General features: G+C 42.7%; 1 non-coding gene across 1 annotated transcript; it reads right to left on the bottom strand.

Annotated features, from left to right (window-relative positions):
- Positions 1-3677: 3677 nt before the first annotated feature.
- trnah-gug (transfer RNA histidin (anticodon GUG)) lies at positions 3678-3749 on the bottom strand. Its single transcript has one exon. It is a non-coding gene; the product is annotated as a tRNA-His (tRNA).
- Positions 3750-13736: the final 9987 nt, after the last annotated feature.

Raw genomic sequence — 13736 nt, 5'->3', positions numbered from 1 at the left:
GTAACAGCCAGAGTGGGATTCAAATCCACACATGCACAATGAAAGAGCAACCTGTCGCGTTAAACTCTGGGCCACTTAAGTCCATGGAAAAGGGGCTCACATATAACCACATCAATATTACATATGGTGCACCTCGGGGAGAAGAAATTCCCTGAGCAGAATCGAATCCACACCATTATGTTTCTTCTTTCAGCGGAATAATAATATCAGCAAAATCAAGGAATTGACCTCGTCCTTGGAAGGAATACCCTGTCCTTGATTTATTCCGAGTCGGTACTGTCTCAGAATGAACCAGCAAACATGTAATTCCCGTCACATTCATGCACTTAGTCTTGACGCATAATTTCTTCAGACAGGTTCTCTCTCACGTGAAGAAGTATATACGGAGAGAGAAGTGAAGGTGATGTTTTAGATCGATGGACTTTCTCAAATGGATGAACCTGAAGTGGATAAAATTCCCGGAAATGCGGTGTTGTTCGTTTCATTTTATTAATTTTGCTGCAACTTCACTTTGTTCACTGCAATCATCGGAAGTGAATTGCATTTATTTGATTGAAATGTTTAATGTTGTATTGCAATTTGCTCCGAATTTTTTTCCAGCTTAAAGAAAATACTGATGAGAAAACAGAAGGTTAAATTACAAAACAAGATGCCAGTTTTGATGCTCAGTTACTTTGGCAGATTTCAGTGGGTATCAAATGAACCCAACATCATGGCGATTGTCCTCCCACCTTTAAACCATGGGATTAAAGCACGAAATCGATCTCTAAGAGACGGGTCACTTCCTATTCATTCTTCCCTTGACAATATACAAAATCTGCTCAGTTCCATTTATAATGCTTCATGTGAAATATTACTAGAAATCTTTCAAAACTCTAAGGTGTTTTTTTTTGCTGAATCTTACTCAGCTGCATGCGTTTGCGATATTTCTTCACATCTGAAGTCGTCCAAATTAGACATTGTTTCCTCGCACCTTCCACCCCCCACATCCCACTTTTACACTTTTACCCAGCCACAGGCTGTCTCTCTCGTGGTAAAACTCACTACTTGTGTGTCTCTAAATGTGCCTTTCCAAATATTTTGGAAACGGATTCTCTGAGTGACGGAAATTCTGCTCCCATCATTTCTTTGTCCTACATCGATGGTTTTCAAAGCTTGACGTTCAGTAATTTTCGAAGTTGAAATTGTGAATTTACCACAAATTTACTCTCTCCAAACCTCACATACCCTGGAAAACTTGCATTCGGTTTTCCTTGGTTCAGTTTCAAGTTTTCCAAAACACAAATAACTAAAATGCCATCCCCACTAAACGCCGTCAGCATCATCTCTAATGCCTTAGCTCCCCAGTAAAAGCTGGCAGATTCCCTACAAGGCAGAAAGTACAATTCAGCCAAAGGAGTCTGCAGGGACACTCTGAACATGCATCTCAACCAGACCTAGCTCCCCTCTCTACCACCGCAGGCGTCTGGCTTGTGATTTCAAATAAACCTGCTGCAATAAAACCTGGCATCGTGTGACTGCTGACCTTATTACTGCGTTACCCATGGCTAATTCACTTAACTTACTGAATTCACTCCCTGGACACATCAGCGCAATTTAGTATTGCCAATCCACCTAACCTATAGACTTAACAGCAGTGGGAACCACTGAGCAAATGTACCATCACATTGAACACTATCTGTATCATGTGTAATGGCTTTACACACTGGTAACTCCGCCTAGTGAAAGCAAGCTGCCCCGTCAACCCGAATTCAATGCATCCAAACGCGGTTCTACGCTGTACAACCTCATTAGTGCTGCTGGAAATGTTTCTGCACTCGGATCTGAATGGGTGTACTCTTTTTTCTTACTCAGATTCCTGCTTTAAGTAAACACATCAGTCAGGAACAACTCTATATAATGGCTTTCATTGCAACACAAACACAATGTGCAGTTTGCAGAATTACGTGCTTGCACTTTCACTGACATTCTCTGCCCCAGGAGCTGCAGTCCTTCTCCAGCTGATTCAGACAGCACTGTCCTTCCTGTGACATATCCAATCGAAAATGGAAGGCCAAGCATTAATAATCTTCACTGGGGAACAGAGCCACAGGTTTAAAACTTTTACGATGCCCCCAGCGGAGAATTGAGCCCTGTGACAGGAGGGGACACTAACCACGATACTGTGGAGGACAACAACATCGAAGGAAGCGCTTCAGCCTGTTGTGGCTGCACTTGTCCAGCCCTTCAGCCTGTTGTGGCTTACCGACCTGAATCAAGTTTTCCATTGTTTAGCCTATAGTCTTATATGTTTTGGCATCACAAATTAACATCTCAATTTTTTTCAGGTTGGAAGGGTTTCCACCTCTCTGACCCTTTCCGCACATCTACTCAAAACTTTCTGCCTTTTCCCGAAATCTCTTGGCCCCAGTGTTCGATCCCTCCGTCAATAACAAAAGCTTCTTTCAGTCTATCTTATCCATATCTCTCAGTATTTTGTACATCTCGGTCATGTCTTCTCCAATCCCCTCTGCTCGGCGACAAACAACCATAGTCTGTCCAATCTCTCCTCATAACTGAAACTCTTTAGCCCAGACACTATTCCATTGAATCTGTCCTGCAACGTTCCCAGTGCGATCACATCATTGCTATACTGTGAATTGCAGAACTGCACACAGTAATCTAGCTAGAGCCGAATTAACGTTTTTGTTCTATTCTGTTACAGTATGAGGGCGGCGCTGGCTCGGCAGTATTGATTACGATCCCTAATTACACAGCGGGCAGTTGAGACTCAACCGTATTACAGTGAGTCTGGAGTCACATCGAGGCCCGACCAGGTAAGAATGGCAGGTTCCTTCCTCAAAGGACGTCATTGAACCCGATGGTTTTGTTTTTTCAACAATTGACCGTGGATTTATAGGTGTTATTAGATTCGTAATTCCAGATATTTATTGAATCTCAATTCTAACACCTGGCATGGTTGGAGTCAAAGCCGGGTCCCTACTCCATTTGCATGGTGTCTGACTTAACAGTCCAGTGGTAATAGCGCTCGGCCATTGCAGAAAACCCGTGAATTTAATCTTTCTCAATGAAGTCACTTTTCCTCGATATTGTCCTGTGTCATTTTCCTGAGCTTGACTCCCAATAATCGCAAGTCCATATCAGTAAAAGCTGCTACCTGAGGATTGGCCTCACAACAGCGGTAAGCAAATGAAGCAACTGGTCTGCAGGTCCCTATGGTGGGGTTGGGGCACGTTCAGCCAGCAACAGTGACCGCAACAGCAGAGGCTGAATGATATCAATGTGAGAGTCGGTGTTAGATTCTGCAGTGCCTTAATGAAATAGGAAATGACTCCACAATCACATGATGCAAGAGCAGCGCTCCCAAAACTAGTGGTCATTTAAACCTGTTAGACTCTAACCTGGTGTTGTGTGATTTTTAACTTTGTACACCATAGTCCAACACCAGCATCTCTAAATTAATAAAATGGGGGTGTGGGACGGAAAGTTCGGTTAGTGATCGAAGGAGGGAGAGAAATCTCTGAGAACGGGTGGATTTGAATTCGGACATATGAAACACAGAGATGTGAGCGAGAAGAATTTGAAGGGAAAAGATAATCACCTTTGGAGAAAATTACCATGTTAAAGCAACTGATTCCTTTGTGTTTCACAAAAACTGGGACAGTTAGAGCGATTACTGCCGTGACTCGGATTCGAACCGAGGTTGCTGCGGCCACAACGCAGCGTACTAACCACTATACGATCACGGCATCCCACAGACGAGCACACTAGCAGCGCGCAATAAGTACAGTATCATAGGAAATGTTAGGCAGCGCAACAAATGCACAATATCAGTGCTAAGCGAACAGTGGCAGATACGTGGGAACTCAGAATGGGCTGACCGTTTAATATCGGTTCCCCCAGTGGCTGTGGTGATTCCATCATTAATATGGGGAAGGCTGAGATAAATAGATTTCTCCAAAACATCAAAAACTCCGGGGACAGTGCAGGTGTTGTTGACATGTTTGATTCAATAGTAATGCAGTTTAACATCGGCTACTTTTCCAGTTCCACCCCCCCCACCCCCCCAAAAAGGCAGTAACCACTGCTGCCACATAGTCCTAATTCCCAGCCCCAGAATCAGAGGAACTGAGTGGCGCAGTCGCGAAGATCCAACTGGAAGTCGGGATAGGAATGAGGTCGCAGAGATATTCGAGGACTCCAGGGACACAACCGGTGAATGCACAGCATTTCTATGACGGTTTAGAGGCGCAAGCAATTCCGAGGTTGGGAGTGCTCCGAGTCAAAGGCGGAGCAGAAGGGACTTTTTTTTTCCCGTTTATAGCAATCTACAGTGCATCTTGCTGAGACAGCTGAGTGCCACAACTGGAGCGAGGGCGTCAGGTTTGAAGTTTGAACTTGCTTCACTATCACCAACTTGCCTGGAATGAATTGCTTTCACCATTTTCATTTCCAATTGTTTAATATCTCCCTGCAGTCTGCAGCTTTCTTCCTCATGGTTAATTGCATGACTAACTGTTGTATGATCTGCACACTGCTAAATCACGGCCACTACAAATAAATATGAATCATTGATATTTATGAGAAAACAGTGGAACTCACTGCAGGCATGCTTTGTCGGTTTGCAGGCGACGCCAGAATTGTAGACAGTGAGGAAGATTATCTAAGTTTCAAAAGGATCTTAATCCAATCAGTCGTTGGACACAAAAATGTAACATGGAGTTCAATCTGGATAAATGGAATAGATTGCATTTTGGTACAACAACAAGTTGCGTAGTGTTGGAGAACACAGAAGCTAGGGTGCAGGTGCATAATTCCTTGTAATTTGCATCACCTACAGACAAGGTGGTTCAAAGGTAGTTAACATACTTCCCTTCATTGTTCAGTCCTTTGTGTATAGGAGTTGGGACGTTATGTTGAAGCTTTGCAGGACATAGATGAGGCCTCTTCTGGAATATTATGTCCAGTTCTGGTCGCCCAGTTGTCGGAATGATATTATTCAGCTGGAGCAGGTTCAGAAAAGTATGCACGTATGTTGCCGTGTGTAGAAGGTTTGTGTTATAATGAAAGGCTGGATCTGCTGAGACTATTTTCAGATTCGAGATCGGGGTGCTGGGAAACCACAACAGGTAAGGCAACATCCCAAGAGCAGGAGAATATTTTTTTCGTGCAAGTGTCGTTCATCAGGTTCTTCCCCGAAACGTCGATGCTCCAGCTCCTCAAATGCTGCCTGACCTGCTGTGCTTTCCCAGCACAACACTCTCGACTCTGATCTCTCATCTGCAGTTCTCACTGTCTCCTAGTTGCGACTATTTTCACTCTAAGTTAGGGGTTTGAACGGTGACCTGACAGAAGTTTATGAATTATTGAGAGGCAAGTTAGAGTTAACGATAGCTGCCTTTTCCGAGGATGGGGATTTCAAGACGAGAGGGCATCTGTTTCAGATGAAAAGAGAGAGACTTTTTTTGAAAAGGTCATGTGAGGCATTTTTTAAGCAAGGTGTTTTACGTGTGCAATTAACTTGCTGAGGAAGTGATGGATGAGGGTACGTTTGGAACATTTAATGGACAATTGATTCCAAACATAAATGGGAAAGTGGGATTTTTAAAATAAATTAAAAGAGTCAACCACGGTATTATCCATCTGGAGTCTCCTGTGGGACAGAGCAGATGTATATGACAGTTTGCTTCCCGAACTGGCATGAGTGAATCAGATGGGATTTTCCACACAACGGATTCAGGTCATCACGAGACTCTTCAATTCCAGGTGCTTATTTAATTCAAACTCCACTATCTGTCATTCCAGGACCTGAACCCTTTGTCCACAAAATATTACCTGGTTTTTTGGATTAACAGCACAGTAATAAAACTACAAGGGCATTATAACCATTTAACAGCTACAGGAGGAGGCAGATGGGACTACATTATTTTGGCAGTATGTTCAGCATGGATTGGTTGGACTGTTTTCATGCTGTATGACTCTATGATTGAAGCTTTGGAACAAATAGCTGGCTGGGATTAACAGCAGCATTGACAGCATAATCGAACACCTGATGGGATATGTAATCCTGCTGGAGTGTCCGGAGGTTGTTTTGCTCAGTGACCCCTTCCCACACACGGGACTGGTGAACGGCTTGTCGCCAGTGTTACTGATTAAATGAGTTTCCATTTCTGTGGTTAATTGAATCCCTTCCAGCAGTTCCCACATTGCCCTGCTTTCTCTGTGGTATCAGCGTCTTTTTTTATAGAGGGTGAACGATCCTTTCACATTGTGTCCACACAGATACAAATCCCGTTTTCTATGTTGTGAATGTGTTTTCATTGTTTCTCATTCACCCACAGGGTGTGAGTATGACGAGTCAGGACACCATTTGTTATTTGCCCCTCGTTCGTTGCTGTCTGGCTGCACCACAAACCCGGGTGCGATCCCAGCCTCGGGTCTCTGTCTATGGGCAGTCTGCACATTCTCTGTGTGCTTGCGTTTTTATTTCTCCCTCTGACCAAAGATGTGCCAGTTACAGTGATCAACAATGGGAAATGCAGGATTATGGGACAGGGAATACCCTGGGTCTGGTGGGATGCGCTTCTGATGTACCGTGTGGACTGGAAGGCCCGACTAGCCTGCTTCCCCACATGATGGGGATTCCTGAATTAAGGGTCAGCTCATGTTTTTTCTGGTCCTGGAGTCTCTCGGAGGCAGGACTGGGTGAATATGGTAGAATCCCCTGCATAAGGGACATGAATGAATGAGATTGCAGGAAATTAAAGTTATTATCTCTTTTTCTGAGGTCAGGCTTGCATTTCAGGTTTTATTCGTCGAATGTAAACATCACCCTTTCCCTGTTCCAGTCGCCAAGGAAGAATAGTTTAAAATATCACCCCAACACCACCTTCTCCAGGTTGAAGTCTTGACTGTGTGGAAGAAACTGATACAGAGCTGATGCGAGCAAATGTAGCTGCCACCGCCAGTGTCAGAAACACAGATCCAAATAGCAAAATCATCTTTTAAACCCACCACTGCAAAGTTAAGGGCTCAACACGCTCCACATGTGCCACTCAGCTGTCTTAGAAAGATGCACCGGAAATGGCTATGATAGTATAAACGGGGACAACCATTCCCTTGAGCAGTAGCACACTCAACCGAGGAATTTTCTTGCGCCTCAATACCATCACAGATGGACAGGATGCTCACCTATTGCATCACTGGAGCCAGAGAGTTACTCCATGCACTCATTCCCATGCCCATTTACGGTTGGATCTGGACGGCTGTGCCGATGTGAAGCTAAAATGCTATTGAAGCATACATTTCAACAATATCCTGTACTGTCTCCCGAGTCTTTGATGTTTTGTCGAAATCGGTCAATCTCAGTTTTCAACATTCTCATTCAAGGGATCTCTACAGCCTCTGAGGACATCGAACTGAAAGATTCAGCTCATTCTCAGTTCCCACATATCTGGCACTGTTCGCCGGGTACTGATATTGTACATTTGCTGTTCTTCCGAATATTTCCTCTGTTAGTATACTTATTCCTGCTTGCAAACATCCTGTTCTGTGGTTACTGTGATCGTGGTTGTCGGTATTTTGCATTGTGACCACAGCAAACTCGATTTGAAACCAAATCACGGCACTAAGTGTTCTCTCCGTTGTCCTTTTTGTGACACATGCTAAGAAATTAATTGTTTTCCCTTCAAATTCCGCTCTCACACATCTCTGAGTAAAATATATCAGGATTCAAACACACCCCTTGTCAGAGATTTCTCTCCTTCCGACGATCATTAAACCTCCTTTCCGTCCCTCCTCCTATTTCTCTGAGGCAATGCACCATCTATCACTCTCTTTCAATTCATACTGTTCTGTCTGTGCTGCTGCTGCGGTGACTGTTGTTGGGTGAACGTGCCCCAATACACAATCGGGACCTTCAAACAAGTCGATCCATTTGGATACCGCGGTTGTGAAATCAATCCCCATGTAGCAGCTTTTACTGACATTGGCCAGAGACAACTGGAGCGTCAGACTCATGGAAAATACCCAGGGCAGTTTTGGTGAAAATACATTTTATTGGAAAAGATCAACTTTTATGGCTTTCTGCGTTGGTCTTGTGATAATTTCATAGGACTGATAATCCAGAGACCGAGGTAATACTCTGGGTAATCGGGCTTGAATACCACCATGCCATGATTGTCAAATTTGGATTCAAAAAATGTCTGCAAGGAAGAATCTAATGACTACTATAGATCCACTGACAATTGTAGAAAAAAGAATCTGTTCCACTGATGTCGATTCCGGATGGAATTTGCTATCCTTACTTGGTCTGGCCTGCATGTGACTTCAGATACATAGCAACATGGTTGAGTCTCGACTGCCCTCTGGGCAATTCGGAATGGGTAATAAATTCTGCTTAGCCAGAATCGCCCTCATACTAATCCAGATATTTTAAAACAAATGCTCATTATGCTCAAGCAAGTGTGTTGTGTGCAGTTTTGCAAGTCACATTATAGCAGGGATGTGATAACACTGAGAAATTTGCAGGAGATATTTACTAGGATACTGTCTGGGCTGAAGAGTTTTAGTTGTGAAGAAAGACAGGACAGAGTGGAGTGTTTGTCACAGAGCAAAGGAGATGTAGACAAGACATGACTGAGTTAGGGTACGGACAGGGTTGACTGAACGAGTTTCCCATTGATGGAGGGATCGATCAGCAGGGGCCAGAGACTTAAGGAGAAAGATAGAAAGGTTTGAGAAAATGTGCAAAAAAGCTTTATCAGCCAGTGGGTGGTTAGAATTTGGAATACACTGTCTGCATTGTTCAGAGCGGCAGAAACCCTTATAACCTGAATAAATATTCAAATGTGAACTTTTGATGCCAAGACATTTAAGACTGTGGGGTAAGCATTGGGAAATGGGATTCAGTTCATTAGGCAGTTGTTTTTGACAAGTGTGGCCACATTTGATTGAAGGGCCTCCTTTGACACCCTTGTCCTCGGTGGTATCGTGGTTAGTGTCCCCGCCTGTTACAGGGCTTAATTTTCCGCTGGGGACAGTGTAAACGTTTTAAAACTGTCGCTCCATTCCCAAGTGCGTGTATTGATACCTGTCCTTCCATTATCGATGGGGAATGTCACAGGAAGGACAGTGCTGCCTGAATAAAGGTGGGGAAGGACTGCAGCTCTCAGGGAGGCAGTGTCAGTGAAAGTGCAAACACGTGACTTCTGCAAACTTCAGCTTGTGACTGTGTTGGAATGAAAAGCATTTGACACACTTGTTCCGGATTGAAGTGTTTACTAGAAGCAGGAAGCTGAGGAAGAAACAGCATAAACGTATTCAAATATGAGTGCAGAAACATTTCCCTCAGCACGAATGAAATTGTAAAGGACAGAGTAGCGTTTCGATACATTGAATTTGGGTTCATTTGTTTTGATGAGGTTGTTACCAGGGTATAAAACCATTAAAAATGATACAGCATTTGCTCAGTATGATGGAACATTGTCTCAGTAATTCGCACTGCTCTTCAGAGGGAGGGATAGGTTGATTGGCAAAGTTAAATTGCCCTCTCGTGTCCAGGGAGTGAATTAAGTAAGTTAGGTGAATTAGCCCTGGGTACCACGGCGATAAGGTCAGAAGTCACAGGACGTCAAGTTATACTCCAACAGGTTTATTTGAAATCATAAGGGGGAGGGATTACCCTTCTTCAGGTGAAATATAAGGAAATAGGGAGGGGAGCTAGGTCTGGGTGAGATGCACTTCAGAGAGTCGACACCGGCTCGATTGACTGAAATGCTCTTTCTACACTGTAGGATTATGTGATTCTATGAATTGATAATGACGGTGTCTACTGGGGTGTAAAGTCATTAGAGAAGATGCTGATGGGGGTGTACTGAGGATGAGATTTTATTCACTTGTCTTCTTGGAAAATTGAGAACAGTTATCCCTGAACCAAGGAAGACTTAATGGGTTTTTTTTCAGGTTATAAAATGTTGGGACAGAGTAAATAGGTGGAAAGTTCCCTCTTTCAAATAAGTAAACATCGAGACGCTAGACATTCAAAACCTTTGATAAAACCTTTGAAGGACAAAGAAATTATGAGAACAGAATCGCTGTCACTCCGAGAATCTGTTTCTCAAAATATTTGGAAAGGCACATTTGGTGACATACAAGGAATAAATTTCATAAGGAGAGAGACAGCGTGTGGCTAGGTAAAGGTGCAGAGGTGGGGTGTAGTCAGTCGGAAGTTGCGGGGAAACAATGTCTAAGTTGGTTGACTTTCAATGTAAAGACATTTCTTTAATGTGTGCAGCTGAATAAGGTTCGGTTCCAAAACTCTGCAGTTTGAAAGATTTGGAATAATATTCCACCTAAATCATTGTAAATGGAACTGAGTGGATTTTTATTTATTGTGAAGGGAAGATATTAAATAATGAATGGGAAATGACCAGTTGTTTGAAGATCGACTTCCTGCTTTCATCACATGCGTTAAAGATGTGAGAACAAACACCATGATGTTTGGTCCATTTAATACTCAGTGAAATCTGCCAAAGCAACGAGCAACAAAACTGGTGGGTTTTCTTTTGCACTTTAACCCTCTGTTTTTCTAAGCAATATTTTCCTTAAGCTGAAATAAAGTCGGAGCAAATTTGAATACAACATTAATCGTTCCAATGAGATATATCTAATTCACTTCTGATTATTACAATTGACATTGTGAGGTCTCAGCAAAATTAAAATGAAATGTACAAATCAGCATTTCTTGCGATTTAATCCAATTCAGCTTCAGCCATATGAGAAAGGCCATAGAGCGACAACATCGCCTTTATTTCACTCACCATGGCTGCTTCTTCACGTGAGAGAGAAAGTGACTGAAGAAATTATGAGTGAAACGTAGGTGTAAATATGAAGGAAAATTCTTGTCCTGTTTAATTCTGCCACAGTTCTGACTCAGAATGTACTACTGACAGCTATTCATTCTGACGAGCATGGCTATTTATTGGAATTTGCTGTTATTATAATTCTAGTGAAAGCAGAAACACAATGGTGTGGATTCGATTCCGCTCTGGAACTTTCTCATCCATGACTTTCACCACATGTAACCTGATGAGGTCACATGTCACCCCACTACAAAATGTGAAGAGGAGACCCAGAGATTATGGTGGCGGGTTATTATACCACTGTGCTCCACATTCACGGTTTCGAGTCACACTCTGGTTGCTAACTTTACGCACCGCTTTTGCAGTTTTCCTTTGCACCTCACACTCTGGTATACACTGGATCGAGAATCTTGTTCTTGCCATTCACTGCACGGGAGGTTCACAAATAATCGACACCTCATTAAAGTCGAAATTAAGAGTGAGAGCAGTAATTTTATTCAATTGTAGATTAAATTGGTATAATGAGAAGGAACGCATTTTTCTTTCAGCCCTACATTCCATCTTGTTTTTCTATAAATTTACATCGAAAGAAAGAGAAAAAAGTAACAAGAGATCGGGAGCACAAGTTTATCCATTGGGGTTGTTCATGAGTATTTCAACCTAACACTTCACACAAAGATCTGATCAGTATTTCAAACAGTCACTCGGAATTGGAACCACAGAAAATTTCTCCAATGAAACAAACATTTCATCCTTTCACAAATTTCTGCTGTGTGCGAATCATACAACGATCCATCATCCAACGTGATCACTGACTGCCCAATGTATAAGATCTAGCAACTTCCTTCAGCATTCACAGCTTCAGTGCACAGCCACCTGTGCTGTGCCCAGTGTCATTTGTTGCCCCCAGGTCACAGCACATTTCTTCTTCCTGAGTTTATGAGCTTTGTTCCTGATCTGTCTGATCTGTTTAATAAACCTTTCTGTCACTTCATCCCATCCCCTCACAATTCTGAACTTATGAATAAAATAAGGCGTTAGACGAAATGTTAAACCAAGTAGACGTATACTATTCAGCCCATGGAGTCTGCTTAACCATTCAACGAACTCATGGATGATCTGATTTGGAGATGCCGGTGTTGGACTGGGGTGTACAAAGTTAAAAATCACACAACACCAGGTTATAGTCTAACATGTTTAATTGGAAGCACACGAGCTTTCGGAGCGATACTCCTTCATCAGGTGATAGTCACCTGACTAGCACCTCATGAAGGAGCGTCGCTCCGAAAGCTAGTGTGCTTCCAATTAAACCTGTTGGACCAAAACCTGGTGTTGTGTGATTTTTAACATAGTTGATCTGATAATCTTGAATTCCTTTCTGCTCAATTAGCTCGACAAAGTTTCATCATCTTTCTTATTAACTATCTGGCACAGTTTGAAAATACCCAACCACACAATCTCAACAGCGGTTCCTGGAAAATGCCACAGATTGTTTGATCCCTGAGCAAAGAAATTGCTCCTCATTCCTGAATTAAATGGGCAATATCTAATTCTGAGATTATGTCCTCTGGTTCTCTCCTGAGACCATAGGGCAAGCCACCTGCCCGTATCTACCCTGTCAAGATTCCACGAATATTGAACGTTTATAATTGTTATTATGTGATTATAGCGTTCCCCTGCTCCTCCTTTGTTTCAAGGAGAGTAATCCCAGCCTAACCAATCATTCCACGAAGTTCTACTGTATACAGAGTTAGCAGCATGTTAATAAGTCTGCACTGTCTCTTACAGCGTCCTGTAAGATTATTAAGGCATGTGAGAAATTTCGGTGAGGAAACGGGTTGAAATTTCAGGCGCAGACGGGAATTGGAACTTGAAATCAGAAAGCGATTAGAATCGGATTGACCCACAGAAGGACCAAATACAGCGAAGATAACTCTGACAAATGTGAATCTAATCATATTCGATTGACATTCACTGTCTTCAATGTAACTGAATTCCTCCGTGTAATCGTCCTGGGAGCTAGTATTTAGGAAAAATAAAACCTGACCGCCCATATAAATAAGTTGACGACAGAAAACTGTCCGTGGGTCGACTCTGTTTGTTATTAACTCAACTCCTGTCTCCGTGAAGCCTACATCGTCCGCAACGCACAAATTAGATGTTTAACAGAACTCTCTCCATTTGCCGCGGTGCGTGCAGCTTCAATGCCACTGAAGGAACTGGGCATCCTCCACCACAATACAGTCACTTAACTGTATATTGTTCAACGCCTGAATAGTTATTCACTGAACTGCTAAGGCACAATTGCAGCAGAGTGCACCACCTAGAAGATTCACTGGAGTAAGTCATCCAGGCTTTATTGACAGAACCTTCAAAGCTCAAAAATTGTACCGAGTATAAGGACAAGGTTGAAGATGCACTGAACCTTCACCATTTGCAAATTACCCTCCAAGGCACATACCAGCACGACCTAGAGAGGAATCAGTGGTAAATTCATTGAATGGTGAAGTAGGTTGATGGGCAAAGATTTATACTTCAGCCCTCTATCTTTCATCTTTCAATTTTTAAAAATGTAGATTATGGCATGGACCAAACTTGTGCTCATTCCTTTAGTTGTTTCTTAAACTGGAGATTGCTAAAGATCGAATATCATCCACAGTCTGTGGTCAACAATAGAAAATATCCAAAACCCTCTCGAACAACTGATCTCCCTGTCCAACAATCTTCAGGGATCTGTAAATGTCCATTCCAAGATCTCTTTGTTCCTGCACACCACTCAGAATCCTCACTGTTATTGTTACAACTCCCCAAATTCACCACCAGTCATTGGTCTGGATTCAATTCCATTCACCATTTTTTCCTTTCCACCTGATG

This window comes from Chiloscyllium plagiosum, unplaced genomic scaffold (genome assembly GCF_037043375.1).
Source record: "Chiloscyllium plagiosum isolate Xiang-an unplaced genomic scaffold, Cpla_swu_hap1 HiC_scaffold_38, whole genome shotgun sequence".
Lineage (NCBI taxonomy): Eukaryota > Metazoa > Chordata > Chondrichthyes > Orectolobiformes > Hemiscylliidae > Chiloscyllium > Chiloscyllium plagiosum.
This window is presented reverse-complemented; position numbering and strand designations above follow the sequence as displayed.